This window comes from Carcharodon carcharias, chromosome 2 (genome assembly GCF_017639515.1).
Source record: "Carcharodon carcharias isolate sCarCar2 chromosome 2, sCarCar2.pri, whole genome shotgun sequence".
Classification (NCBI taxonomy): Eukaryota; Metazoa; Chordata; class Chondrichthyes; order Lamniformes; family Lamnidae; genus Carcharodon; species Carcharodon carcharias.
The window spans coordinates 17,379,090-17,398,769 of NC_054468.1; the positions used below are offsets into that span (position 1 = coordinate 17,379,090).

At 45.1% G+C, this 19,680-nt stretch overlaps 1 protein-coding gene across 9 annotated transcripts in view; it reads left to right on the forward strand.

Moving 5' to 3' along the window:
* The window catches only part of LOC121275403 (succinate receptor 1-like), a 49,729-nt gene that overhangs the window by 10,751 nt on the left and 19,298 nt on the right, over positions 1–19,680 (forward strand). For 4 of the 9 annotated variants that reach the window (XM_041182968.1, XM_041182965.1, XM_041182974.1 and 1 more), the window contains one exon: positions 16,290–16,525. The exons of 2 other annotated variants lie outside the window; for them this stretch is intronic. The gene's annotated coding sequence lies outside the window, so the exon portion shown is untranslated. Of the gene's footprint in view, positions 1–7,969; positions 8,069–16,289; positions 16,526–19,680 lie in introns of all 9 variants that reach the window. 3 more of the 9 variants (XM_041182969.1, XM_041182971.1, XM_041182970.1) reach the window with 3 other exon arrangements.

A 19,680-nucleotide genomic window follows, 5' to 3' on the forward strand; every position in this document is an offset into this window, starting at 1 on the left:
GGAAGGTGCTGTGGGAGGGGGTTGAGGTGTAGGGGGTTATGGAGGAGTGGACCAGGGTGTCCCGGAGAGAACGATCCCTGCGGAATGCTGCCAGGGGGGGTGAAGGGAAGATGTGTTTGGAGTTGATGGAAATGACGGAGGATGATCCTTTGAATGAGGAGGCTGGTGGGATGATAAGTGAGGACAAGGGGGGACCCTGTCATGGTTCTGGGAGAGAGAGGAAGGTGTGAGGGCGGATGTGTGGGAGATGGGCTGGACACAGTTGAGGGCCCTGTCAACCACTGTGGGTGGAAAACCTTGCTTAAGGAAGAAAGAAGACATGTCAGAGGAACTGCTTTTGAAAATGGCATCATCAGAACAGATGTGACGGAGGTGAAGAAACTGAGAGAATAGGATGGAGTCCTTACAGGAAGTGGGGTGTGAGGAGCTGTAGTCGAGGTAGCTGTGGGAGTCGGTAGGCTTGTAATGAATATTGGTGGACAGTCTATCACCAGAAATTGAGACAGAGAGGTCAAGGAAGGGAAGGGAAGTGTCAGAGTTGGACCATGTGAAAATGATGGAGGGGTGGAAATTAGAAGCAAAATTAATACATTTTTCCAAGTCCAGACGAGAGCATGAAGCAGCACCGAAGTAATCATTGATGTACCGGAGAAAGAGTTGTGGGAGAGGGCCGGAATAGGACTGGAACAAAGAATGCTCCAAATACCCCATAAAGAGACAGGCATAGCTGGGGCCCATGCGGGTACCCATAGCCACACCTTTTATTTGGAGGAAGTGAGAGGAGTTTAAGGAGAAATTGTTCAGTGAGAGAACAAGTTCAGCTAGACGGAGGAGAGTAACGGTGGATGGGGATTGTTCAGGCCAATGATATAATCGGAGAATTTCTCACACGCCCACGTGACTGAGAGAGCCTCTTTCTCTATAGCGGCACACCTTGGGGAGAATTTTCTCCCCATCGGGGGGAGGGGGGTGCAGAGCGGGAGCGGGCACGGGCGGGCATGCAGCCCTCCGTCACCCGCGGTCGGCTGCACGCCGCCATTTTGCGTAGGCGGGCCAATTAAGCTGGGCGCTCCCTGTTCAGGGAGGGGGAGGAGAGAGAGTCAGGGCCTGCATCTTCCGCGCATACGCATGCAGGTGAAAGGGCGCAGAAATCTCCCTGAGGCACGGAGCTGCCTCAGGGAGAATAGTTTCTTCATCGAAACGTCAAAAAAAATCTAGATAAGATTATTCAGACATGTCCCCTCATGTGACAGTGTCACGTGAGCTGGGACATGTCAATGAATTTTAATTAAAACATTTATTTGATTTATAAAGCCTTCATGGAACCACACCCTGCCCGTGGTTGAGGTTTCACGACATATCCGAAGGCCGCCTGGGCTCTTTGCCTGCCCCTCGCCAACATTAGGGTTGGATGGGCAGCCCTGTTAATTGTTTCAATTAGTTTTTAAATGGCCTTAATAGGCCTTTGACAGTTCGGCGGGCGGGCAGCCGACTCTGGTACCCGCCTGCCAAACTGAAAATCAGAATGACGCGCGGTGACATCGGGACACACGACTGACCTCACCGCGCATCATTTTACACGTCGGCGAGCAGACCCCCACCACCCCCGCATGCCAACCAGAAGATTCAGGCACTTATTTCCGTGTCAGATAATGCCCGAGACGTACAATCGGCTGGTTGCTCTTGAAATAGGACCTGACCCCAGCCCTAAAAATCAAATGGACATTTGGGAGAAATCACCTTTATCATTGCGTGTCAAGCCTTCTTCCTGCAAACAGTTCAAAACAGCTTTTTTTTTTATTCAACCGTGGAATATGGGCTTCACTGGCTGGGCCAGCATTTATTGCCCATCCCTAATTGCCCTTGAGAAGGTGATGGTGAGCTGCCTTCTTAAATCTCTGCAGTTCCTGTGGTGTAGGTACACCCACAGTGCTGTTAGGAAGGCAGTTCCAGGATTTTGACCCAGCAACAGGGTGGTGAGTGACTTGGAGGGGAACTTGCAGGTGGTGGTGTTCCCACCTATCTGCTGTCCTGTCCTTCTAGATGGCAATGGTCGTGGGTTTGGAAGGTGCTGTCGAAGGAACCTTGGTGAATTCCTGCAGTGCATCTTGTAGATGGTACACAATGCTGCTCCTGTGCGTTGGTCATGGAGGGAGTGAATGTTTGTGGATGGGGTGCCAATCATGTGGGCTGCTTAGTCCTGGATGGTGTCAAGCTTTTTGAATGTTATGGGAGCTGCACTCATCCAGGCAAGTGACTCCTGACTTGTGCCTTGTAGGTGGTGGATAGGCTTTGGGGAGTCAGAGGAGTGAGTTACTTGTTGCACGATACCTAGCCTCTGACCTGCTCTTGTAGCCACAGTATTTATATGGCTAGTCCAGTTCAGTTTCTGGTCAATGGTCACCCCCAGAATGTTGATATAATTCAGCAATGTTAATGCCAGTGAACATCTAGAGGCGATGGTTGGATTATTTCTTGTTGGAGATCGTCACTGCCTGACACTTGTGTGGTGCGATTGTTACTTGCCACTTGTCAACCTAAGCCTGGATATTGTCCAGGTCCTGCTGCATTTGGACATGGACTGCTTCAGTATCTGAGGAGTCACGAATGGTGGTGAGCATTGTGCAATTGCCAGCGAACATCCCTACTTCTGAACTTAAGATGAAAGAAAGGTCATTGATGAAGCAACTGAAGATGGCTGGGCTGAGTACACGACTCTGGGGAACTCCAGCAGTGATGTCCTGGAGCTGAGATGACTGACGTCCTACAACCACAACCATCTTCCTTTGTGCTAGGTATGACTCCAACCAGCAGAGAGTTTTCCCCCTGATTCCCATTGACTCCAGTTTTGCTGGGCCTCCTTGATCCCACACACGGTCAAATGTGGCCTTGATGTCAAGGGCAGACACTCTCACCTCACCTCGGGAGTTCAGCTCTGTTGTTCATGTTTGAACCAGGGCTGTAACAAGGTTAGGAGCTGAGTGACCCTGGCGGAACCCAAACTGGACATCAGTGAGGAGGTTATATGCTAAGCAAGTGCCGCTTGATAGCACTGTTAATGACCCCTTCCATTACTTTACTGATGATGAAGAGTAAACTGGTGGGGCAGTAATTGGCCGGTTTGGATTTGTCCTGCTTTTTGTGGACAGGACATACCTGGGCAATTTTCCACATAGCCGGGTAGATTCCAGTGTTGTAGCTGCACTGGGACAGTCTAGCTAGGTGTGAGGCAAGATCTGGAGCACAAGTCTTCAGTACTATTGTCGGAATATTGTCAGTGCCCATAGCCTTTGCAGTATCCAGTGCCTACAGCCTTTACTTGATGTCATGTGGAGTGAATCGAATTGGCTGAAGACTGGCATCTTTGATGTTGGGGACCTCCGGAGAAGGCTGAGATGAATCATCCACTCGGCACTTCTGGCTGAAGATTGTAGCAAATGCTTCAGCCTCATCTTTTGCACCGATGTGCTGGGCTTTCATCATTGAGGATAGGGATATTCGTGGAGCCTCCTCCTCCAGTGAGTTGTTTAATTGTTCATCACCATTCATGACTGCATGTGAAAGGACTGCAGAGCTTAGATCTGATCTGTTGGTTGTGGGATCGCTTAGCCTTATCTATTATGTGTTGCTTATGCTGTTTGGCATGCAAGTAGTCTTGTGTTATAGCTTCACCAGGTTGATACCTCATTTTTAGGTATACCTGGTGCTGCTCCTGGCATACCCTCCTGCACTCTTCATTGAACCAGGGTTGATCCCCTGGCTTGATGTTAATAGTAGAGTGGGGGATATGCTGGGCCATGAGGTTACAGATTGTGTTTGAGTGTAAGTTTTATATACAAACAGATGAATTAGAGCCATTCGGTACCTCGAGCCTGCTCTGCCATTCAATGAGGTCATGGCTGATCGGATTATAATCTCAACCCCAAATTCCTGCCAACCCTATTAAACTTTCACCCCTTTGCTTATCAAGAATCTATCTACCTCTGCCTTAAAGACATTCACTGACTCTGCTTCCACTGCCTTTTGAGGAAGAGAGTTGTAAAGGCACAAAATCCTCTGAGGTAAAAGTTTCCCCTCATCCGTCCTATGGCCCTTTATTTTTAAATAGTTACCCTAGTACTAGATTGTCCCACAAAAGGAAACATCCTCTTCACTTTGACTCTGTCAAGACCCCTCAGGACCTAACATGTTTCAATCAAGATGCCTTTACTGTTCTGAACTCCAGTGGATATAAGCCTAACCTGCCCAACCTTTCCTTCTAAGACTGTTTTATTACATTTTTGAAATTTTTATTTTATGTTGGGAAAAATGTTCATCCCCCAAGGGGCATGCATTAACATAATATATATATAAATCCTTGTTATGAACAGAAATCATTCCAGTCCAGTGTCTAGGTTTTAAATGTCCAATTTTCCCTTTAAGCTTCAAACCCTTGACAATGCATCTGCAATCAGGTTTTCTCATCCCACCACATGTATAATTTGTAGATTAAATGGTTGCAGTAATAAACTCCACCTGGATAACTTTGCACTCCTGTCTTGAAATTTGTCCAGAAACTTTAGAGGATTGTGGTCTGTATAAACAATTATTTCTGATGAATTGTTTGCAACATAGATTTCAAAATGCTGCGATGCTGATACCAACACCAAAGTCTCCTTTTCGATTGTTGAGTATCTTTTCTGTTGTACATCAACTTCCATGAAAAATACTATATCGATATTTTTCAATTCCCACACCTTCTCCCTGCCTTTGAACTTCCTGTTCTTCTTGTTTCAATCAATGAGCCTGTGACCTTGTTATCATACAATCTGGAAACAATCCAGGAAGCTCTCTCTGCAACACCTCTGTTGAAAACACTCCTACAGGATGCTCAACCACCATAGGCATCACCCACATCTGTGATCCAGCTATTTCATTACCCAAAATAAATTGAACCCCTGCAATGGGCAATTTTTCCACTACTCCGACAATCACCTCACCTGTTTTCCACTTACTCTTCAAATTCACCTTCCACAATGGAATAGGTTTAGCATCTCAGTGAACCCCACTTATTATCCCCTGTTCCTGCAATACACCCTCTGAACAACAAACATTACCATCCCTCAACATTAAGGATTGACCAGCCCCTGGGCCTCTTAACATTTTAACATCTTTACCTATTTCACCCTGTACACATGGAAATACTTTCCCTTCACACATAAAATCTTTAAACCTTTCTGCAACCTGCTCCTCAGGATCCTCTTGGGTAAATTGTGAACACATTCCCACTTCTTTACCTATCACTGATTCTCCCTGTTTTACTTGTACACAAGCCATTGATTTTTCCTCTGCTTGAACCTCAGAACTCATAGTACTTTTATTTCCAGAACTTTTATTTACCTTTTTCTGTATCCCAATAATTACAACAGATTTTCCTTACAATTTTCAACATACTGACTTCATGTGTCCAACTTCATTACAATAAAAACACTTCCATTTGCGAGTTGCACCTTTACCCTCAGCACCTTCCATTTTATTTAAAAAAAAATTCCTGGAGATTTCCACCTTCTTCTCTTCCTGACCACCCACCTTCCTTTCATCTTCCCACTTTTTATCCTTTTCTGATTTAAAAGGGTGTCAAAAAAGGTTTAGCTCGATGAACTAACTCATAACTATCAGATATCTCTGCTGCTTGTCTGACCATTTCAACCCTCTGTTCCTCCACATGAGTTCTCACTACTGAAGGAATTGAATTTTTAAATTCTTCCAAAAGAATTAGCCCTCTAAGAGCTGCATATGTCATCTCTATCTTTAATGTGCAAATCCACCAGTCAAAATTACTTTGTTTTACTCTCTCAAACTCAATATAAGTTGTCCAGGCTGTTGTCTCATATTCCTAAATTTCGGCCTTTATGCCTCAGGAACCAACTCATATGCGCTCAAAATAGCGTGTTTTTTTTGTCCATATCATAGTTCACCGACATTTCTTCTGACAGTTAAGCATAAACCTCATGTGCTTTATCCACCAACTTGGATTGTAACAACAATGTCCAGTTTTCCTGCGGCCATTTCACTCTTTAGCTATCTTCTCAAATGAAATTAAAAAAGCTTCAGCATCTCCTTCTTCAAACTTTGGAAGTGCTTGTACAAATTTAAATATCTCCCCACTGGGTTCTAATCTGGAAATAAGTCCTTCCTCAACTATTGGCGTCTCTTTGTTAACTGCCAGCATTTTAAGCTAAAATTCTCTCGCTCTCTCTTTTTCTCTTTCCTACTTTTCTAACCTCACCATTTCTAACTCCCTTTCCTGTTTTCTTTCTCGCTCCTTCCTTTCTGCCTGTTCCCTTTGAAATGCTGTTTTTTTTTTCCTGCTCTTTCTTTTTCTTTCTCTGCTGCCTCTATTTCAAGTTTGTCCAGTTCCTTTGCTGGTTCAAGTTCGAGCTTCTTCATTTCTAACTTAAGTCTCACTACCTCCAGCTGTGACTCACTAGTGTCAGGTATCACTTCCAACTTTAAATGCTGTGCCATACCTGCTTTCTTCGCCCCTGCAGGTAACCCCAGTTGTGACTTATCCATCAATTTGATTAACTTAACTTTATTCACCTGTTGTAAACCAACCAAAGTTATAATTTCAACTCCCAGACAAATCTTAGCAACTGCCAAAGCCATATTGCAGTCTCACCGCTAAAATAAGCGCCTCACACCAATTCCTGAATTCAAAGTGCTTCTCATACTCCTAACTTTAAGATTCACCAACTCCAAACCAATCAGGGAATCTCAAATATACCCAGGACAAGCCCCCTATTTCTGTTATAGAAGGCAGGTGGTAAATGCCATGCTGCTCAAATCTCAGAGGGAAACTTGAAGTAGCTGCTACAACTATTTGGAATTTGTACTATTTTGAGATGCGGGCTTTGAATTCAGTAAAAAGAAGGCCACCAAGTCTCATAGGTTTCTTACAAAACTAAATTAAACCTTTATTAGTAGAATAAATGATTTTAAGTACATACATAGATCTTACTATGAACAATCGTCCTTAAGAAATGGAACAATCCATATCAAGATTCTTTTTCTGCTTTAAACAATATCCCACAATAGCATTTACACTAACACTGACTTACCTGGTGTTCGTTTTCCATAAGGCCATACTGTGTGAGCGTGCCTTCGATCGGCATCCCCAATTGGGGACGCGCTGCCATTTTACATGGGTGGGCCAATTAAGGCCTGCCCAGCGTGACGCCTGCCAGGAAGTGCTATGCGCTCCCTGTGTGAGCAGGGGGTGGTGGGGGGGGCGGGGGGGGTAGTGGCAGGATTCCCCCATGCATGGGAAAGAGCTCACTCATCTCCCCGAAGCTAAGCGCTGCCTCAGGGAGATCGGCGTCAAACTCAAAAATGTGAAGTATAGAAAAATAAAATATCCCTGACATGTCCCCTCATGTGACACTTTTAATTAAACTTTTATTAAACTTTTAAAAACCTACATGAAACATCATCCTTCCCGTGGATGAGGTTTCATGTTTTTTCTGAAGCCCGCCAGGGATCCCCGCCTGTCCGCCAACCTTAAGGTTGGATGGGCAGGTCCTTTTAGGTCCTTCGATTAGTTTTTAAACGGCCTCAGTTGGCTGCTGACAGGTCGGAAGGCGCACAGGTAATTGGGCTGCACCCCCGCCGACCTGAAAATTGAAATGACGCGGGGTGATTTCAGGAGTTCCGCCCAACGTCATCCTGCATCATTTTACATGTCAGCGAGCGGATCCCACCCCCCACACTCGCCGAACTCAATATCCTGCCTCAGGTCAGGCGCGGGCCCACACGAGCAACGCAAAACTCTGGCCTGTGAAATTGAAAGCTCAAGGATTGCCTGCCAGAGGACAATATACCTTTCAAATACAAGGCTATTTGAAATCATTGCATGACTCAATGCTGAATTCATTAAACTTGTTCTCATGTCCCAGATATTTTTACCAACTTTTTAAAAACTTTTTCCCAGGTGGGCAGTGAAATTTCTCGTTGGTACCCGACCCCAGGCAGGAGGAAATCCCAATCTAGTTGGACCCTAAACTCCAGTCCGGCGTTAACAACTTTCCAGGTTTGCCCCGGGCTCTTCGGGAATTAAAAATCAACCTCAGATACCTGCAAAACCCAGGAGAATAATCACTGGGGAATAAAAAGAGAAAGGGACCAGATCATCAGTCAATGAGTGCAGAAATATTAAATGCTGATTATTATATCAAATCACATGCCAGAGATATCTGTTACATTATGAAGAAAGTGCTAGTTAGCTTCTCAAACCCATTCTGGCTTCAGACAAGGTCCAATCATCCTATCACAAACCCTTACTCCTTTGATTTCCTGAGGACAATTTGTACATACAGATCCTCTAATCCCTATGTTATAGCATTTTGCACCCTCTGTTTCTTCTGATGAATTGTAGTAATTGTAGCTTTAAACAATGTAGTGACTGTAGCTTTAAGACTTATTGTGTTGTATAGTATCACATGACAGTATGAATGAATCCGCTCTAAGCACAGGGAACCTTAGAGAGGGAATTCACCTTCTAGTTGTGGAGCTTGATAGAAGCATGTAACTGCTGCTGCAGCCTGTAAATAAAGTTTGATGATTCTAATGAGAAACCTGTCTTAAAAATCAAGTCCATAACAAACTGGCGATGATGATAAATCGGGTCCAGCATTGTTCCTCGTCCAGCGACTGTGAGTATCTTGTTTAAACAGAAGAAAAGGAGGATATTCTCACCAAATATGCCACATTTTGGCAGGAATGACCCCGTTGAATCATCCACAGAGGATTGGTGTCAATATGTAGAATGCCTCGGGTTCTATTTCCAGGCAAATGAAATAATGAGGGAGGAAAAGAGGAGAGCAATTCTCCTAAGCGTTTGCTGAGTAAAACCTATGATTTAATTTGAAGTTTGATGGCCCCAAACGTCCCCAATTCAAAGACCTTTGGTGAATTGGAAGATCTCACGAAGAGACACGTTCAACCCAAACCTTCAGTCACCATGCAGAGGTTTAGGTTTAATTTGAGGGTTAGAGTCCCGGGGGAGACCATTGCTACATACGTGGGAGACCCTAAGTGACATGCTTAAGGGTAATTTGGCCTGCGGGTGTGCAAGATGATGCCATTCAATGATGATTATTATCTGAAGTAAGCGTCAATTTTTAAAAAAGCATTGGAAATAGCGCTCGTAATGAAAAAGCGCCAAACAGGACTTGCAGGCTATCCAAGGTACACAAAATGGCGCCGTTTTCCTGTTGGGGCAGGAATGGTCAGGTGGGTGTGGCACAAAAAGCTGGGACTCCGCCACAAAGAGGGAGACAGTCCCCGCTACCTGAAAATTTTAAATAAATACCAGGGAAACAGCTCAACAGCAAATCTGAAAATGAATTGAATTGTTACCGATGTGGAAGCAATCATACTCCTGAAACTTGCCGTTTTAAAGAGGTGGAGTGTCAATGTTGCCATAAAAGAGATCACGTACTGAAGCATTGTAAAGCAAGATCGAGACAGACGCCCAGGCAGCAAACTAAGTTAACTGAAGTGCATAATGAGGAAGATCCAGAAACCACCAACTCTGATATTTCCTCCCTATTTAATGTAAAAAGTAGGGAAGACAGAGCCAATCATTGTTACTCTGCAGGTAAATAGAAAACCTTTAATGATGGAAGTGGACAAATGGTGCTTCAATCACTGTAGCGGGAGAGCACACCTTCAAATGTTTAAACAAGGGCGCTCAGCAATTGAATTCGGAGCAGACTTCAATCAAATTGAAAACGTTTACTGGCGAAGCTATCCAAGTGAAGGGTATTACCGCTGTACCTGTTTATTACAGGCACCAAACAGCACAACTCCCAGTGATGATAGTAGCAGGCGAAGGACCAAGCCTTCTAAGTCGTGATTGGTTGAAAGAAATTAAACTAAGCTGGTCTGAGATTTTTCAGCTATGAGCAGGAGGACTGCCAGAACTGCTAAAGAAACATGAGAAGGCTTTTCGAGACAATCAAGCAAGATCGAGACAGACTCCCAGGCAGCAAACTAAGTTAACTGAAGTGCAAAATGAGGAAGGTCCAGAAACCACCAATTCTGAATCAAAGCCTCCAGGCTAAGATCTACTCGGAAGCAACTCCTCATTATTTTAAAGCAAGGCTGCTGTCATATGCTCTGAGGGGGAAGGTTGACACCGAATTGAACCATTTAGAGAGGCTGGGGGTCTTACAGCCGGTTCAGTTCTCAGAGTGGGCAGCGCCTATAGCCCCGGTCTTAAAGCCGATCAGACCATCCAGATCTGTGGGGACAATAAACTAACAGTAAACAAAGCTGCCAAGTTGAACAATTACCCTATCCTCAAGATTAAGGATCCCTATGCTAAAATAGCAGGAGGGACGACTTATACTAAACTAGATGTGAGTCACACGTATCAGCGGCTGGAAATGGACGATGCCTCCAGAGAGTTTGCGACTATAAACAGCCACAAAGGGTTATATCAATGCACGTGTCTGCCCTTGGGCAACTCTTCAGCCTGTGCAATTTTACAAGGGACGGTCAAAGAGTTTGCTGCAAAGACAACCTCAAGCCATGGTCTACCTGGATGATGTCCTAAAAAGGGGCTCATGGAAGCTGAGCACTTGGCTAATTTGGAGGAAGTCTTGAAATGGTTGTTGGAAGCAGGAGTGCGCTTAAAAAAAGAATAGTATAGCTTTTAGGCAAACGAAGTTGTTTATTTGGGTCACCGGGTGGATGGCCAAGGCTTACAGCCAGGAGAAGAAAAAGTTAAAGCTATTAAGGAGGCACCTTCATCTAAAAATGTCTCTGAACTCAAGTCATTCTTAGGTGTGGTTAATTATTAAGGTCGATTCCTACCCAACTTATCAACTTAGCCCCTCTACACTCATTATTAAAAAAAACCAGCATCGGATTTGGAAGTCACTCCAAGAAGAACTCCCACTCTAAGGTACCCCAGCTTAGAGCTGATTCGTTCACACAGTCACATGATACTGTACAATACAATAAGTCTTAAAGCTACAGTCACTACATTCCTTAAAACTACAATTACTACAATGATATGTGGCGATCTTTCAGCCATCACTCTCCTGTCCTTTGTAACATTTCCTGAGACTGGCTTCTGCATTCTTACCTCTCCTCTTCAAATGTGAAATAAAAGACTAGATAATCTATTTTTTTTATGATGTTTGTTGAATGATAAATATTGATGGCACACTCCTTCAAATAGTGTGATGGGGTCCTTTCACATCCACCTGAGAGGGCAGACAGGGCTTCACTTTATTATATCCGAATCAGCTTACATTATGCACTCCAGTCTCCGGATGGGGATTTGAACCTGCAACAGTCAAAATGAGAGGCAAGAGAGCTTCCTGCTGAAGTAATGCTGAAGCAACTTAATGAGAAGAACTTTTCCCCCATCGGTGGGGGAGGGGGATGTTCAGGAGCAGGCGCGTATGGGCGCACTTCCGATTGGTGCCCCCGATCAGGGGCACACGACCATTTTACATGGGCGGGATAATTAAGGCCCACCCAGCATGACGTCCACCAGGAAGCGCTGTGTGCTCCCTGTGTAGGCGGGAGGGGGATTCCCTCAGCCCAGAGTACGCTCTTTCACGCACGCGTGCGAAAGAGTGCACTCATCTCCCTGCGGCTAAGTGCTGCCTCAGGGACATCAGCACCAAATTTTAAAAATGGTGAAGGGGCAAAAATAAAATTTCCCTGACATGTCCCCTCATGTGACATGTCCATCACTTTTAATTAAACACTTATTAAATTTTTAAAAACCCTCACGAAACCTCATCCCGCCGCTGGATGAGGTTTTCATGCTTTTCCTAAAGCCCGCCAGGGCTCCCGGCTTGCCCGCCAACCTTAAGGTTGGACGGGCAGGTCCATTAACTAGTTCAATTGGTTTTTAAATGGGCTGAATAGGCCGTTGACAGGTCGGCGGGCGCACAGCTGAGTCGGCTGCACCCCCTGCGACCTGGAAATTGAAATGAGGCGCGGTGACATCGTGAGTTCCGCCTGGTATTATCCCATGTCATTTTACGCGTTGCCCCCACCACCCACTCCCCCTCCCGCTCGCCAATCTAAATACATATCAGCGTGAAATCTTCAACATCCAAAAGCTTGGAAAGGTATGTGTGACACAACCTTGATAAGCAGATGTTTTGCTTTTATTTTAAAGGGAAATGCTTTCACAATGGAGAAACGAAAGGATTGACGTCCAACCAATTCACTTAAAAACAAAACTTTTAGGGCAGAATATTGCCATTGGCGTGCGGGGGGGTGGGTCCAACACGTTAAATGATGCGAGGTGACGTCGGGCATGTCTCCCGACATCATCGCGCGTCATTTCAATTTTGCGCTTGGTAGGACCGCGCCCGCCAAACTGTCAACGGCTTATTAAAGCCATTAAGGAGGAACTTTACCCTATTAACAATGCAAGGTTGGCGGGGGGGGGAGGGGGGGTGGGGGGCAGGCGAAGAGCCCAAGCGGCCTTCGTGTTTTCCGGGAAACCTCATCCACGGGTGAGATGCGGTTTCCTGAAGGTTTTATAAAATTAATAAATAAATTTTGCCCACTTCACAAACATGTCCCAGCCCATGTGACATGGTCACATGAGGGGAAATGTTCAAATAATTTTTTAACTTTAATTTTTAATAAGTTTTATTATCCGCTTAATCTCCCTGAGGCAAATTTCTGTGCTCTTTCACATGCATGTGTAAAAGAGCACAGGCCACGACTCTCCATCCTCCCACCCCCACAACCCGCACAGGTAGCGCTGAGCGCTACCGGCCACGCATTGGGCCGGCCTTAATTGGCATCAAATGGCGGCATGCAGCCAATCGTGGGAGGTGATCGGCTCCGGTCCCCACCCCCGCTCACTCCCACCCAGCCCGCCCACCGTAGGTAAGATTCTACCCTTAGAAGCGAAACCATTTCAGATGGCAGGGAGTGGAAGAGCTGGAACCGATTACTCCATGTATTTACAAGCATCTGTCCGTTAAATAGCAAACAGTGAACAGCTTTTTTTTTGCTTTTATCTTAGTGAACCAGAGCATGATGTTCGCATGTGGTTCACAAAGAGTTAGTTCAGCCTCACAGTCCAATGGGAATCATAACAAGACGATGAATTGGTGCTCAGGAACAATCGTACTCAAGCTTGCACAAACATGCAAACACTGGGTCAAGTGCACTTTGCATATTTCCTCTCAAATTGTAAAATTGCCACAACTTCAGATACGATTGGATTCCACCAGAGGCCACTGTTCAACAAAACCAATGCAAATGGTGGGCACAGGGCCAAAAATGAAGAATTTACAAAACACCTTTCTCAATTTTAATCCTTTGAGTTTGTCAAAGTGAGGACTCTTTGTGCTGAGGAATGGAATGATTTCACCGGCTCCCACTGCCAGCAGCAAGAATTCCCCAATCTGTTATAAGCTTGCTCCAGATTGAAGCTTTTTTTTTATTTTGCCTCGACAAAGACCTATACGAAGACTACTTCCTCCAGCCCCAAGTTAAAAACACAAATTTCCTAGGGAGGGTACTTCACTCTATTAAAGGGTTAAAAAAAGAGTTGCTCAAAATGGAAACCAACACAGCCTTTATTTTGCATTGGTTAAGGAAGCTTTCTTTGTTCCTCGTTTGGCGGCCAAAGGAGTTTAATCGGACAGCTGTCTAGGCTCTAAGCTCTGGAGCCCCCTCCCTAAACATGCTCACCTCTCTAACTCTCATTTCCCCATATGTGTAAAACCTATTTCTTTAACCCAGCATTTTGTCACCTGTCTTAATGTCTCCATATTTGGCTCAGTTTCAATTTTTGCCCGAGATGCTCCTATGGCGAGCTGTGGGATGTCTTACTATTAAAAGTATGTAGGCCTTACATCCCAAAGACTGGCAGATTTTATCAAACAGCATGTCCCAACTGCTGTCCGCAACAGGCAGGGTACAGACCGTTCCTGCAAAACTCAAAACACAGTGCCCAACATTAAATGTGATTCCGCAATTGAACAATATTCGCTAAATTATCCTCTGTGTGCTAAGAATTATGCTGACAACCAATTTAAGATTGTTAGTTGGGCTCGCAGTGTGGCACATTTGCGTGTCCTGGAAGCTACATATATTAATACTCAGGCCCTGTTCTTTGCAGACAGAAATAACATGTACATACACTATGCCTGTTTCAGCTAGACAAAATAAGTGGCAGCCATTCGCTAACTCATTCCTCAGGGCAATGCCTTGACCAATCAGGGTCAAGATGCTTGGTTTAAATTTCAAACAATGCTTGGCAGTTAACTGTCAGTCACCATCACTGGTGCATTCTCCATGGCAACGCCACTTGCCAACCAAAATGTTACTTGCCAACCAATCAGCACTCTCTTTACATGCAGTATAAATTGTTGTTTTCCCATTATATTGGTATTCTTGCAGTGTCCTGATGGGTAGAAGACGAAAAGCTTAGACATGTCTCTTTATACAGCAATACTCAGGTGTTATATAAATTCAAAATTGTTGTTGTATTCTAAATGACCAATTCCCATATCTTGTAACTGCTACATCAATAAATTGCAGTTACTCAGCGCTTACCACCTGCAAGGCAACAACTAAAGACATCTTACCTTAAGGTAGAAAAAGGAATGTTGATGCCGAGCAGGCAGAAAGATTAACTGGAGAGCCAAAGGAATAACGACCAAATTAGATTTTGAGATAACTTTTCAAATATCATGCAGAACTGTTAACATGTGTGGATATCAATAACAACTTATAATCAACTAATGCCTTTTGCAGAATGAAACAGAGTTTCAAAGGAGTTTAATCAGACAAAATTGGACACTGAGGAGATATCAGGGCAGGTGACTAAAATCTTGGTTTTAAGGAGTGTCTTAAAGAAGGATTGAGAGGTGGAGAGGTTTAGAGAGCAAATTCCACGGGTCTGGGCTTAGGCAGCCAATGGCAAAGTGATTAAAATTGGGTATGCCCCAAGAGGCCAGAATCGGAGGAGCACAGCAATCTTGGAGGGCTGTAGGCAAAAAGATAAGATGAGCTATTTTCTGTGATGCCCCCATTGCTTGGCATAATAGCTCACTGGCACCCAGTTTGTGGGCACGTGCAACAAAATTGTCAAGCGTGATGTTCACCTTCAGCACTTGTATTCTTGTGTTCTTCACTGGTGGAGTGTATCGTTTGCCCATAATTGAACGCAGATGGTTTTCATTTCAATTGATTATGATGCTGATCAAGTCATGTGGGTTCCGTAATGGGCAGATGATCCACTCTGTCCCCATTACCACACAGGCAGTGATGTTGAATGTTAGGAGGTATCCAAAGGTGGCTGACGCTGATTAAACCATAAGAATCTAAGTGTTTGAAATTGGACATGGGCAGGCAGAATGTATCATAACAGTTACATGGTATCCTCCTGCGCAGAAAGCCTCAAAACTTCATACGTTATGTGCATTGTCCAACTAATCCTCATCATACATCTCAGAAAGTCTGGGCAGAATCTTCTGTTCGGCAAGCAGGGGGTGGGCCCCACACGCTGACACGTAAGATGATGCGCAGTGACATCGGGCGTGCATCCCAGCGTCACCGCACGTTATTGTGACCTTCAGTTCGGCGGGCGCGCACCAGAGTTAGCTGCACAGCCGCCAAACTGTCAAAGGCCTGTTAAGGCCATTAATCAACTAATTGAAGTACTTGTCAGGGCTGCCCATCCAACCTTAAGGTCGGTGGGGTGGGTGGGGGGGGTGGGGGGGGGTGCAGGCGAAGAGCCCAGGCGGCCTTGGCATTTTTCATGGAACCTCATCCACGGTTGGGATGAGGTTTCATGAAGGGTTTGTCAATTCAATGAAGGTTTTAATGAAAATTCATAAACATGTCCCAGCTCATTGTGACAATGTCACATGAGGGGACACGTCTGAATAATTTTATTGATTCATTTTTCACATCTGTATGACTGGACTTAATCTCCCTGAGGCAGCTCCGCGCCTCAGGGAGATTGCTGCTCTCTTTCGCGTGTGTACGCGAAAAGGCACAGGCCTCGGCTCTCCCTTCTCCCCTCCCCCTCCCCCCCCCACCCCCCCGAACGCACAGGTAGCACTGAGCGCTTCCGGGTGTGCATCACGCTGGGCGTGACTTAATTGGCCCGCCCACGTAAAATGGCAGCACACAGCTGATCGCAGGCGGTTCAGCATCCACCCGCTCCTGATTGGCCCACCCTGACAGGGAGAAAATTCTCCCTTATATCTTTGTTGCCTTTAATTTATCTGTCATGGTCTTGCTTATAGCAGGCTGGCTGTGAGGAACACATGAAGAGGGATCAGTGAGAACCAGCTGCTCTTCACAATCATCCTTGCTGAATTTCAGTTGCCATTTATGCGGCCAAAGCACAGCTTCTGTCCTACGGGGGATTGAACCCAGGACTTTCTGCGTGTAAAGCAAACGTGATACCCACTACACCAAGGAACCGGCGCTGGTCTTGCTTATATTCCAGCTTTGGCATCCCTATAGTAACGTTGAACAGGTGAGGCAATTTACTAATCTCATTCTGTTTCCTATAAGGATGTTCTTATTTCTAAAAGAGCTCTGATGTTTTTTGTGAAGGTTCCTTTTACAAGTGTTGTGCACTTCCTGGTGTTGATCGCTTTCCCATCAGATGTTATTTGGCTACCCGTAATCTAAAACCGGACTGATCAGTTTTTCAGGTATATCAATTCATAGCATCCATTTGAAGGAAGGCCATGGGAGTAAATCAGTGAATCTTCACCTCAACATTGATAGAAAACAGTATGAAGGTGCCCTTCATATACACTGTAACACATTCCAATTTGAAAAAGAATCTGTCACAACATGGGGAATGTGAAATATTCATTTTTTTTTAAAAATTTGCGTCACTGTTTTCAATCAACCATCAACTGTCAAGGCAAAAAGGCCTGAGATCGGAATCACCTATGATATTTCCTTTTGATGGAATTAATGCAAAATGCTACCCCCTGACATGCCAAAGTGTATGACTTGCCCTTATGTTATGTTCACTAGGAATTGAGCAGCTACATTTGTACTACCATGGCATGTCTAAGTCTTGTAAGGAGCAGGAGTATGACTGGATAAAGAGTAAGTTACCCCAAGTTACACCATCTCCTTCATGTCGGCTTTGCTACTCAGTGCAGCAGGTGACAATTCAGCCCTTCTAGCCTGATCCACCACTCTATTACATCAGGGCAGATCTCCCAATGGCCTTACCCTTCCCTATCTCTGTAAACTCCTCCAATCCCACAGCGCCTCTGAGGTTTCTGTGACTTCTAATCGGACGAGGCAACCCAATGAACTTAAGCCTATAACGAAGCGGAGGGAAAGAAACTAACAAGGATTCAAGGATTCCCTGAGTAACTGCAAGTGAGGAGGGAAGAGCCCAGTGCTGAATTCCCACTTGCCTGTGGGCAGGGGAAATGTGGCGTATCGAAGATTTTTCCTTGACGAGTCTCCACTATATCTGGTCTCTTGTGCAATCCCAATCATAATTCTTCCACCACTGGTGGCCATGCCTTCAGTTGACTAGGTCCCAAGCTCTGGAAGTCCTTCTCTGTACCTCTCTGCCTCTCTAACTCACATTCCTCCTCTAAGAGGCTCCTTAAAACTTACCTCTTTGACCAAGCTTTTTATCATCTGATCTAATATGTGGCCCAGTGTCACACTTAGTTTTATATTGCTCCTGTGAAAAGCTTTGGGACGTTTCATTGTGTTAAATGTGCGATATAAATATAAGTTGTTGCGCGGTGTCTGCTGGCACTTTCGAGGCTTTTCATGCTTGGTGGTCCCTGTGGGGACTGGGGCGTTTTATTGACCCTGTTAGTCACATTTTGGTTTAATGTTTGCAAGTTTCCTTTAAAACTTGTCTTTGTTTTTTGCAGTTTCCCTAATTTAGGGGCTGTGTTTATTTTATCCCTCATTTTGTTAATTGAGTTTATTTTGTTGACTCAAAAGAGTTATGAATATAAGTTGTTGGTGTTGTTACTGGAACTCTACTTCCCCACCTTTGCCCTATATCCATTGATATCCTTATTCAACAAACCTTCATCAATCTCAGTCTTAAAACATTTTAATTGTTCTGTCCAATAAACAGTTTTGGGTTTCCGAGTTCCAGGTTCTCATTGCCCTATGCGTGATTAAAGTGCTTCCTGGTTTCACTCTGCCCTGGCCTCATTCCGCTTTTTTTGAGATTGTGCCTCATGGTTCTGGATTCCCATACAAGAGGAAATTCTTCTTCCACGTCTAACCTATTGGATTCCTTTAGCGTGACAAACTGTTCCTCTTCCTACAACAAGGCAGCAGCGAACTATTGCAGATGCTGGAAACCTGAAAGAAAAAAACAAGAAGTGCTGGAAATACTCAGCAGGTCAGGCAGCATCTGTGGAGAGAAAGAGAGTTTATGGATCAGGTCGATGACCTTTCGTCAGAACTGTCTGGGCGCATTGCTGCTGCCTGCATCCAGCCATTCTGCCCATTTTCAGCCAGATCCTTTGCTCCTGGTTGAAGCTGAAATGAACCATGGTGGATTCTCCAGAGTAAATCCTGTAGAAACACGCTCTGGGAGGATCCTTAGTCAAACAAAATGAACTTTATTTACACAAGAGCTTCCGTGGCTGCTTGTACCTAGCTAGCGCCTCTTGCAGCCAATTTGTTTCCCAGGGAACCCCTCCCTAGAATTTATTCCCCACCCCGCCCCTCCCACCCCACCCCCCGCACTAGCCACACATTGGTTGAGCAAATCACGTGACCCCCTACTCAGTCGGACTGATCTCAAAGTGACAGTCATCACAAATCCAATGGTCAAAATAAAAGACAGAAGAGGACGAGAGAACATGCCTCCCTTTTAAATGACACTGGTGTTTGTTTCCAGGTAAGTTTTTATAGGCCTGTCTTTTAACGATGGAGTGGGGGCTGGTGAGTGTATGAGTGAGTGGATAAGTCGGGTCGAGTGGACAGTCAGGCCTAGAGGCCAAGGGGCTATTCCAACTCTCCAGCTGTAGAAAAGTCCTAATACAGAAGTTTCTGAGTCTGACCACTGGCTTCACTTAACTTCACCTTCAACACATTTCACTAGTTCTCATAAAGCCACTAAATTAACTCATACCTGTGCCTACTGTGCTGCCCGTAAAACTCTCCGAAATCCAGCCATTCTGCCCATTTTCAGCCAGGACCTCTGAATCCTGGTTGAAGCTGAAATGAGCCATGGTAGATTCTCCAGAGCAAATCCTGTAGAAACACGATCTGGGAAGATCCTTAGTCAAACAAAATGAGCTTTATTTACACGAGAGCTTCTGTGGCTGCTTGTATCTACTGAAGGAGGAACGATCCCTTGGCAGCAACTCATGCTTTTTTTTACATAAATCGCAGCGGAGAGCAGCAAGGTAAAGATGACCTTGGCTGAGATCATCGCGTCCTCCCAGCTGAGGTGAGAAAGCAGCATTTAGGAAACAACGCAAAACAAAAACAGAATTACCTGGAAAAACTCAGCAGGTCCGACAGCTTCTGCGGAGAGGGACACAGTCGAACTGAAGTTCTGGTGAAGGGTCACGCGGACTCGAAATGTCGACTGTGTCCCTCTCCGCAGATGCTGAGTCGGACCTGCTGAGTTTTTCCACACCAGGAGGTGGTTGGTTCACGGAGTGGGTGCAG